This window comes from Ictidomys tridecemlineatus, chromosome 7 (assembly GCF_052094955.1).
Source record: "Ictidomys tridecemlineatus isolate mIctTri1 chromosome 7, mIctTri1.hap1, whole genome shotgun sequence".
NCBI classification, from domain to species: domain Eukaryota; kingdom Metazoa; phylum Chordata; class Mammalia; order Rodentia; family Sciuridae; genus Ictidomys; species Ictidomys tridecemlineatus.
The window spans coordinates 154,840,614-154,850,795 of record NC_135483.1 but is presented as its reverse complement, the minus strand read 5'-3'; positions in this window follow the sequence as shown (position 1 = coordinate 154,850,795).

Genomic DNA, 10,182 nt, shown 5'->3' with positions numbered 1-10,182 from the left:
ATCCAGTCTAAAGTCCATGAAACACCCTCCTCTGCTGATATTCTCAAATGTCCCCGTCCTACTGTCTCTTGGTTTTACAGTCTATCTGGCAAAACCCAATTTAATTATATTCAGATATCTACTTTATCTGATTCTTTTCCCCATGTGTTTAAATATGGCTGAAGAATTCACATAATAAGATAGCCTAAATTGTCAAATTTACAATCCCCCCTTAGAAGAGCTCTCAGCATTGTCCGACAATCCTATCACATCTCTGGGCACTTCATTATTGTCTTTCTCCAACACCCTCAACTTCCCTCACACCTTCAAAATTTCCTCACCTTCATTCTGAACTGAAAATCTTACTTCTATCTTAGAAAGATGATAATAGTAGTAATAAAAACATAATGTTTACAGAACACCAGACACCAGTCTTAAGACTGGACAAAAATTAACTGCTGTAGGTAAACAGATGCTCTTTTTATCACTACTCTATGGATGAGGCAACTGAGGTTCCAAGAGTTTAGATATCTTGCCCATCATCACATAGCTGTTAGATTCTCACGTGGGCAGTCAGAATTTTGAGTCTCTGTCTTTGACCACTCTCATATTGCCTCCTCCTGATATCAAGGTGACAAGCCTCCTACAACTCATCTATGTAATGAAGAAGGTCTCCTCTGGAGCTCATATCTCCATCACATGCAATTTGGGTTTTATGTTCTTATCTTCAGTGACTCCACATGATTTGATAACTCTTCTTTTTTTACCCGGATTCACCCTCCCCTCTTCTCATTCACTGAATTCCATTCTGTTTGCCCATCCACACTTAGATGTTTCTTGGAGAAGGTGTTTTGTTCTTCCTAATCTATATTTCCTCACCTCTTACTCTCTATTCAACATGATATTCAATCTTGACTCTTCATTCATGCCTCTTTCTCCAAGCCCACAAATGAACTTCCATGACACTAAATCCAATGCTTATTTTTCATTCCTCACTTCCCCAGAGCTTTCACCAGTCCTCCCCTCTGTTGGCCACTGACTCTTCTTTGGAACACTCCATTCCCTTGGCCATGATCCACCCTTATCAGTGTGAGGCAAGCGCCATCTCCTTTGGTAAGGGCTCAAATGAAACATAAAGTCAAAGAACAACCTCTTCTCCTCAGTCTTCTGGAGCCAGGATATACACATTTTCCTGCTGACACCAGAAATCTAGATTTTGGGGCCTGTGAACTCTGGGACTTATACCACCAGCTCCTAGTTTCTCAAGCCCTTAGGCTCAAACTCGGAATATCATCAGCCCTTTGGCTGTGAATCCTATAGAAGCATACTGAATTATACTGCAGGGTTTTTTGGTTATCCAGCTCGAAGGTTGCATATAATGGTACTTCTCAGCCCTCATAACCGTGTGATCTGATTCCCATAATGAATCGCCACTTCTCTCTATCAATAAATCAATCTCTATCAATATATCTATCATATGTCTATCCTCTATTGGTTCTCACTCTCTAGGGAAGCTTGACTAATACAATGAGTTTCTCTATACCTCAGATCCTTTTTTCTTTTTAATTGAAGTAACATACACTGCATGAAATGCCATGTAATTCTACATGAAATCAGTAACTACTTGATTCGTCCATTTTATCCATGGTGCCTAGCATTATGTCTGACACATAGTAGGGGAACAATAAATACCTGTTTGTTTAAAGAAAAGAAGGATCTGTTTAAACTTCATCATCTTTCAGTATATTTTGTGAGAGCAGGGCATCAATATTCATCTAGCTCAATAGCCAAGCAAAATTTATTTTCATTTCTATTTCCTTAGTCTTTCAATGTTGACAATTACATTTGTTTACCGGGGGCTGTCATAACAAAATACTGCAGACTGGGTGATTTTAATACAGCTGTGGAGGCTAGACTGAAGCTTTTTTCTGGGTTTGTAGATGGTTCTGTCTCACCGTGCCCTCCCGTGCTCTCAACTCTGTGCTCACAAAATCCTAGTGTCTCTTTGTATGTTCAAAATTCCTTTTTATTAGGGACCACCATGACAGGCTGATTTTAACTTAATCATATCTTAAAGGCTGGTCTCCAGATTGAGTCATATTCTTAGGTATTGGGTTTCAACATGAATTTGGGGCACACTAATCAGCTCATAATAATCTTTCATAACAGTCACATGATTTTTTTCCTAAATATTTTATTCCACCCCTTACTAATATAAGATACCATTATCTTTTACCCAGGGTTAGCCATTTCTAAGATTTCCTAAGGATCTCTGATTATTCATCTACTCACATGATCTCCTACCTGTTAGTGTGGGCTGGGGGATATTAACCTAGTGAAGAGAAATTTAAAAACTGATAGAATGTCACTTTTGGAATCAGTTTACAAAAAAATACTTGGGTTTCTCTCCTGCTGTCAGTCTCTTGCTTTGATAAAAGTCAGTTGCTGAGTTGGCCTACAGTGAAGACCCTGAGGTCAGGAGCTAAGCAAGACATAAGGCCAACAGCCACAAGAAAACTGAGGCCCTCATCTGAGAATGCATGAAGGACTGAATCCTACCAACCACCACTTGAGTGGACTTGGAAGTGACTCCCTCTCCAGCGGAGCCTTGAAATGAACGCAGCTCTGGTGGACACCTTGACTACAACTCAGAGAGAATGAGAGCCAGAGAACCCAACGAAGCTGTGAGCAGAAACCTTCTAATGGAATCTGTGAGATAATGAATATCTGTGGTTTGAAGTCATCACATTTTAGGGTCTTGGAATCCAAGCATAAATAACTAATATCTTTAGTTTCTGCAGTGGTCTCCTAGCTTGACTCCCTGTGTCCATCTGGCTTCCTTCAAATCGCTTCCTCTGGCAGCCAAAGGGATCTTTTTATAACACAGATCAGCCTGTTTTCCACTTAAACCGTTCGTTCCATAGCTTCCCATTTATTTCAGACCAACTGCTTGACATGGCAAACAAAGCTCTGCATAGTGTGGCTCCTCCCACGTCCCAGCCTCATCTCACCCTCAGTTCTGCTCTCTGTCTAGTCACAATGAAATTCTTTCGTCCCTTGGTAACTTTTATGCTGCATCCTTCTTCAGGCCCTTCATGCCTGCTGTTTGCTCTGCATAACACTCTCATCTGTCTTTTGTTCACTTAGTTATGACTCATTCCTTCTTCAGATTTCAAACCCTCATTTTCTCAAGGAGGCTACCTCTCTCCAGGTCAAGTCTCCTTCATAGTGTTGCCACAGATCATTCTCTTGGGTTTCTGTGATTAATGTCTTTTTCTTCCCCCACAGTACAAGCTGCTTGAGAGCAAGAGCCACATCTGCTTTAACTTAATATAATATCTACTATGCCTGGCTCTGTGTGTAGAACAAGGTAGATGCACAGTCAATTCTTGTTAAACAAAAAAAAATTATCAAATATCATTTATTACTCCTTTTCTTTTCAATGGATATTCTAGTCAATAACTTTACCTTTTAAAATTATGCAAGTTCAAAGCATATGGTGCTGTTGCCTCCCACAATTAGACCTTTCTAGAAAATATTTATGAGATTTTATTGTCTTTATGGAAAGACTATACAAAAATATTTCTTAATTCATAATGGCATTTAGCCCTCTGGAACCATGGTAAAGTCATAACAGACTAAACGATAAGACTTGGCATTTGATGGCTAAAACTATGGATTAAAAAACTAACCCTAAGCTGCATGTGGTAGTACATGCCTGTATTACCAGCAGATTGAGAGGCTGAGGCAGAAGGATTTCAAGTTTATGACCAAAGCCAGCAACTTAGTGAGGTCTTGCCTCAAAATAAAACACAAAGAAAGGACTGGGGATGTGGCTCAGTGGTTAAGTGACCCTGGGTTCAATCCCCGATACCAAACAAACAAAAAAATCAAACAACAACAACAACAAAAGAAACAAAGCAAAGCAAAAAAAAAAAAAATACTAATTTCTTTTTATTTCAAAGTAGCAGGATTATTTTAGCAAATATGGAATACACAGCTGAGTGACAGATGTATACATGTCATAGCCCTATAGGGGACAAAAAACATGATGTTGGCTCTGTGGTCACATTTTTTTTAATGGAAAAATTATCATCTATTAGGTAGTATAATATGTTCCAACTGGATGTTGTGACAAACCAACACTGCCTATGTGTCACATATTTTTTTTATTTGTTCAAATCATGCAATGTCTTTGAAACATTTGCTTCACTATTGACATATCAGAATTTAAACAATTATATCACCAGCAGATTCAGCTCTGGCTTCCTACCTATAATTGTCTTAATATTTAGATGTTTTCACATGCATATAAATGTTATTTAAGTTAACTAGACAGTGTTGTAATTACTACTGACATAATATGTGATGTTTTAAGACAATAGGCATTCATAAACATTATTAGGGATGCAATGGGAATGGTGAAAATTGGGACAAATAGTACCATACGTTTGTTTTTAAAGGGAGTAAGCCACATTTATTTTATTCATTTTTTAAAATTTAACTTGCTATATATGTCAGCAGAATACATTACAATTAATATTACACATATAGAGCACAATATTTCATATTTCTGGTTGTGCACCACATTTATTTTTAACTCATTAATTGTAGGATCAGTGTTTATATCTTCTGAATTTCACGGAAAAAATATAAATCTGAATTTTATATGAAATGGGATAACTTTGTAAAGCAGTTTTTAAAAATGTATGGATTTTATGTGAGATAATGTTCACCTTTTAACACAGGGATAACGTTTTGTATTGGCTTTGGAGAGAGATCAGAGTTTGAATTCTGGCTCAGTTTCTTGTATGACTGAACATTTCTTTTATATCTTTTGAAAATTTCTTAAATTTTTAAATGAAGTTATTGTAGTGTCTTTTAAAGTCCACAATATAAGTAATCAATAAGGAACATTTTTCATCATTATGACTCATTGTAACTAAACTTTCTTTCCATTTCCAGACTCTGATCTTTAATGACTTGCATCCTAGCTTCCTCCCGAAATCCTAAAGCAAGGTGGTCCCATGATCACAATGATTCATTTTATCCTATTCATTCTGCAAAATATATTTCATCCTTTGACAGTGGCAGAATAGGGTTTAAGTTGAAAACTAAAACAGATCATCTGCACAACACATCTGGAAGATAGTATTCCAAGAGAGGATCATCTTTGAGTACTTCAGTTATTTTTGTAGGGAGGATGGTGACCAAATGTGCTTCCTCTCCATTAAGCAATGGTTGATGAATGAACTGTTGCACTAAGGAACAAAGAAAGACACACATGAATGAGGGAGGTAAGCACAAAAATTATTAAATATCAGGTAAGATTATTGGTAGTACCAGAATTGAGCCTTCTACAGATTCCAAAATCAAAATTAAAGCTCTTGTCAGTAGCCCAATTGGTGACCTCATTCTTCACATCCATAGGATCATTTAGCAAGAGGAGTCTTTCTGGAAACTAAGTCCACCAAGCTTCTGGTCATTTACTCAAATGTCAACCAGTCTGAGAAGTTACCAACTTTTAAAAAATCAAATATAGATATTAGACATAAGAACTTGATATAAATCAAGAAATGACTATTGGGAACTAGTTATAAACAACCAGTTTGATTAATCTTTCAGTTGCCTGGGCCTAAACATAATGCTGGAAATGTCAAGTTGAATCAATCCAAAATTCAGCTCTCCCAGATGGTTTGTGTTATGGATAAAGTATCAGGATGATGGGCAAATGTTTTTTGTGACATCAAGTTAATGTTTGGTGTTGTGTAGGTGTAGCCCTAAATACTCAAATTATATGTAAATATAAAAAACAAACTCAATAATTCTAAGTAATCTTGAACTGGAATAAATGTGGAAAACTTCCCCATTAATTTCCTTTAGTTTACAGGTGAGGCAACTGAAATTTAGAAAAATTAAATTACTTTCCCAACATCAAATGACTTCTTGGAATTTCTGCATTATATTTTAATATTTTTTTCTGCCGTGGTTATATTAATAACATTGATGGAAGAGGGAAGATGATTAATGAAGAAAATTTCCTTCTCTAAAAGAAAGTGAATGAAGAGCATATGTGGAAAAAATGAGATATAAATGAAGAGAATAGGAAAGATCAAAATGAATGAGGTAAAGAAGGAAGGAGAAAGAAATGCAGAAGTACCTAAAATAAAGAGGAATAATAAAAGGAAAAATTTCCTTAAACTTGTCTCTCCATGATTTAAATGAATCTTCTCAGTTGAAACATGGAACTAAAAAAACGGCTAATAGAGATACAAAATCCCAACAGTAGAATTTTTACCCTGTGCACAGTAGTTTAAGGGAATACAATGTTTCTTTAATTCATGTAGGAGCAATCCCAAGTCCATTTGCAATATTAAAACATAGACATGATCAACTCATTAAGAAGATAATACTGTTCATTCAGACATTTTCCCTGCTCAATGCCAAGGAACCTATTGGTCACAAGTTCAGTTCCAAGTGGATAGAGAAATGAAATCATTCAGTCCCTCAGTCAATCATTTGAAAAACAAGCTTTGGGGTCAGAGAACCTGGCTGGAATTCTTGCTCTACATCTTTGAAAAATGATTTATTCATTCACTACTTTGTGGGTTTATTTTTTTAATCTTTAAAACTTGAAATAATAAGAGGACCTTCATCAGGTTATTTGAAAGAATAACTAAAATTACATGGAAAAAAATTTTGGACAAAACCCAACAGATTAGTAATATTAACTATTTCCTATTATTTTTGCTATTATCATTCTTCATTTTTCATGTATGAATAAAAAGCTAAATAATGTACAGCAGCAATGGATTTCAGATTTGTTTCAAGATACTTCATCCCTCTCCATAAATGTGTATACTAAGGATATAGTTTGTGTAGAGTACCACTGATCTCATAAGAAAAGATTTAATATCTTTATTTGGTCTATAATCAATATGGTGTTTCTCATGTGTTTATACCTGTTGGTAGACAAGGGATGAATAAATAAAATTAACTCTTCAGTTTCTAGTTCAATTGGCAAAACCAATCCCCTCTGTTACTTTAAACAGGTTTCTTCATACCTGCATCTCCAAGCATATCCTTCTCTAGGAATTTTGGTTTAGGGGCAAGAGACATGTAGCCTTTTTGGTAATAAGAGGTGGGTTCCCTGGATCTGCAGTGTGTCCTCTGGTTTCTGAAGGGCTCTGGCCCTTCCTGACTTTCCCGAACAAATGAATGTCTGTGGTGATCGCGGTTTTGGTCTCTCTTGTCTCAGCCAGAGACACAGACAGCCGTCTTCAGCTGATAAACTTATCTCGGCTTGTCCAGTTTGGAGAGTATGCTCTGCCTGGCTGTGACTCCCGTTTGTCTTTGGTTCAGATAATTCTTGCCATGGCTTCTGTCAGCCTCACTGTTGAAGACCTCCTCTGGCAATCCACCTTCCTGACTGTCATCTCTGTGTCACAAGACTAAAAATTAGAGACTTTTAAAATTTGACTTCACAAATTACTACCAAGTTTTGTTTTGACTAGGTAAAAGCATTGGCTTTAACTAGGTAACAGTTTTACTCCGGAGTCCCTTACATGGGCAAAAAGCATTATAATTTAACCCCCCCCCCAATTTAATCTCCATATTTCTAAACATCTTACCCACCATCAACCTGGACTCACCTCTACAGACAGAGACAAAAATGAGACCTTCACATCTCTTCATTTTCTCACTGCCCTCATTTTTTTCCCCAAGATTCCTTAGGGCAGGTAGGAAATAGATTCTCCTCATTTCTCTTCCTGTTTAAACCTTCTTTCTGTACGACTCTAACATCAAATTGATTAAGTTTTGTTCTTGAGAGGTATGAGGTAAGGGAGGGATAGAAGAAAGAAGGAATTTAGAAAATTCTTTCTCTGTCCAGGATGCTTTACTGCAAAATTCCAACTTTGAATGAAAGAAGCAACATATTAACACACTATCTTAGAGTATTCTTGCTCTGGATAATGTTAACTATTTCAAGAGATAAGGTCTGGCACACAGAAATACTGAAGAGAAAATAACATTAATGTTCTTACAAATCTCTCTTATGTTGGAAAGCTTCCATGGGTAAATTCACCAGCTTACCCACACTCAGATTCCATCTACCAGCTCACTCATTTCTAGGACTGTTAAAAGTTTGGAAAATTGCTGCCTGCCTGAGGGGCAGCTAATTTTCCATGAAACATTCTACTCATCTTGGGTCCAGCTACAATGAGTATATAAGTTCTGAAAAATCCCAGAAACAGATTAATAGATAATATCTTTAGTTGCTTTTTATATGGACTTTTTAAGTGACGTGAAAAACAAGTAGGGAAATGAAGGCTGTTCAATTAAGAACCCCATGAAAAAAATGGCTTGTAGAGTACTCCATATGTAGTTATGCTTAATGAATGTATGCTAATTGGAAGCCTAAGTCACTGATACCTTTGTTGATATATGAATAAGCCATTTTTACATTTTTTATATTTTTTATATATAAACATTCACTTGTGAATATATATAAACAGACACTTGTGAAATTCCTGATTAGTTATCCTTTAACTGAAATGATTTATTGTGAATTAAATTTGTAAATTGAAACATATCTTAGATGTTGCTTGTAATCAATATGCATACATATAAGAAAATAGATAGAGATATAAAGATGTTGTAAGTATGCATATGCACATATATGTGTGTAAATGTGTACATGGATGAAGTAGGGAAGAAAATATTCTAAAACTCATAATTTCCCTTCTTATTATTTGAAATATGTACACATAATACAAAGCTAAAATCTCTTATTTTTTATAACTAAAAAATACAAATTTATTTGATTTCAAAATAGAATGAACTTCATGTGTACTGGGGAATGTAGAGTAAAGGCATACTTTGAATTGAAGTGAGTCACTAAGCTAGAAAGTTTCCTGTAGTAGTAGATTTTTAATCCTTTTCTGAAAGAAATGTTGGAAATGGATTAGTAGAAAAGTGAGAATTTTGAAGAAAGAAGTTAAATTAGCAATCAACCACAACTAAACTTAAAACAGAGATGCTTAATTTAAATAAAGTAACTATATACCTGAGAACCTGAATGGGAATTATGGTCTCTTTGGGAATTAGATAGTCTATGACTTGTACAGTGCAGAAGAAAGAATGATTCATTTATTTCTGCAACTATTTTTGGGTTACTACGACATGTAAGTCTGTAGGTTCTATGATGAATTAAAATACAAGGGCACTGGTTTCATGAAGCTTACCATGTAATAGCCAAACTCACTGCTAAAGAATTACATATTATAGTTCAGGTTAATAAACAAAACAAATGAGGTCCATTATGGTGTGGATAGTATGTCCACCTAAATACCATGCTAAGGTCACACCACTTGAAGGAAGACATAGGTAAATGAAGTCTTTGAGGATGGATACAAATGTGGCACAGTATCTCTTAAATAACAAATGCAATCTTATTTTCTGGGCCCAAAATATGTACAAACAGGGTCTTACCATCAAGAATTCCCTTTTACTATGGACAAATATAGAAGTAAAATATATGGTAAAGCCTTCTTATCTAATGTGATCATGGCTTGCAGTTGGTTGCTCAATTGAAGCAAATGGTTTAAAATAGGATAATCATTAATGATGTGCTATTTGTACATTAAACATTTTATTTATTATAGCATTTGAACACACAATAATTAATTCTTTTAACCTAGGGGCAAGATATTATCTTTATTTAGATCTTTTATTTAAATTCTTCCTGGTCTTTCTTATGTACATCACATCTATAATGTAATATTTATAATTTTTCCTTTAATAATTGGGTAAAAGTATGAGTTTTTTCTAAAGAAATCTGAATTTAGAATTTCCCTAACAAAGCATTTAACTTAATTAACTATTTCATAATTATATTTTACCAATATTTGTAATGTTCAGCAAAATGTATAACTATAAAATATCAAGTGAATTTGTGACATACTTTTTGGAACAAATTATCTAATTCTTGTTAAACTCACAAATAAGTGTTTGAAAGCCAGGCTTGGTGGTGCACTAAGTTGCCGAGGCTAGCCCTGTGTAATTCCAGAGACTTAGAAGGATGAGGCAGGGAGATTGTAAGTTTGGAGCCAGCATCAGCAACTTAGCAAGACACTGTCACAAAATAAAAAATAAAATAAAAACATCTGGGGATGTGGCTCAGTCAGGATCAATCCCCAGTAC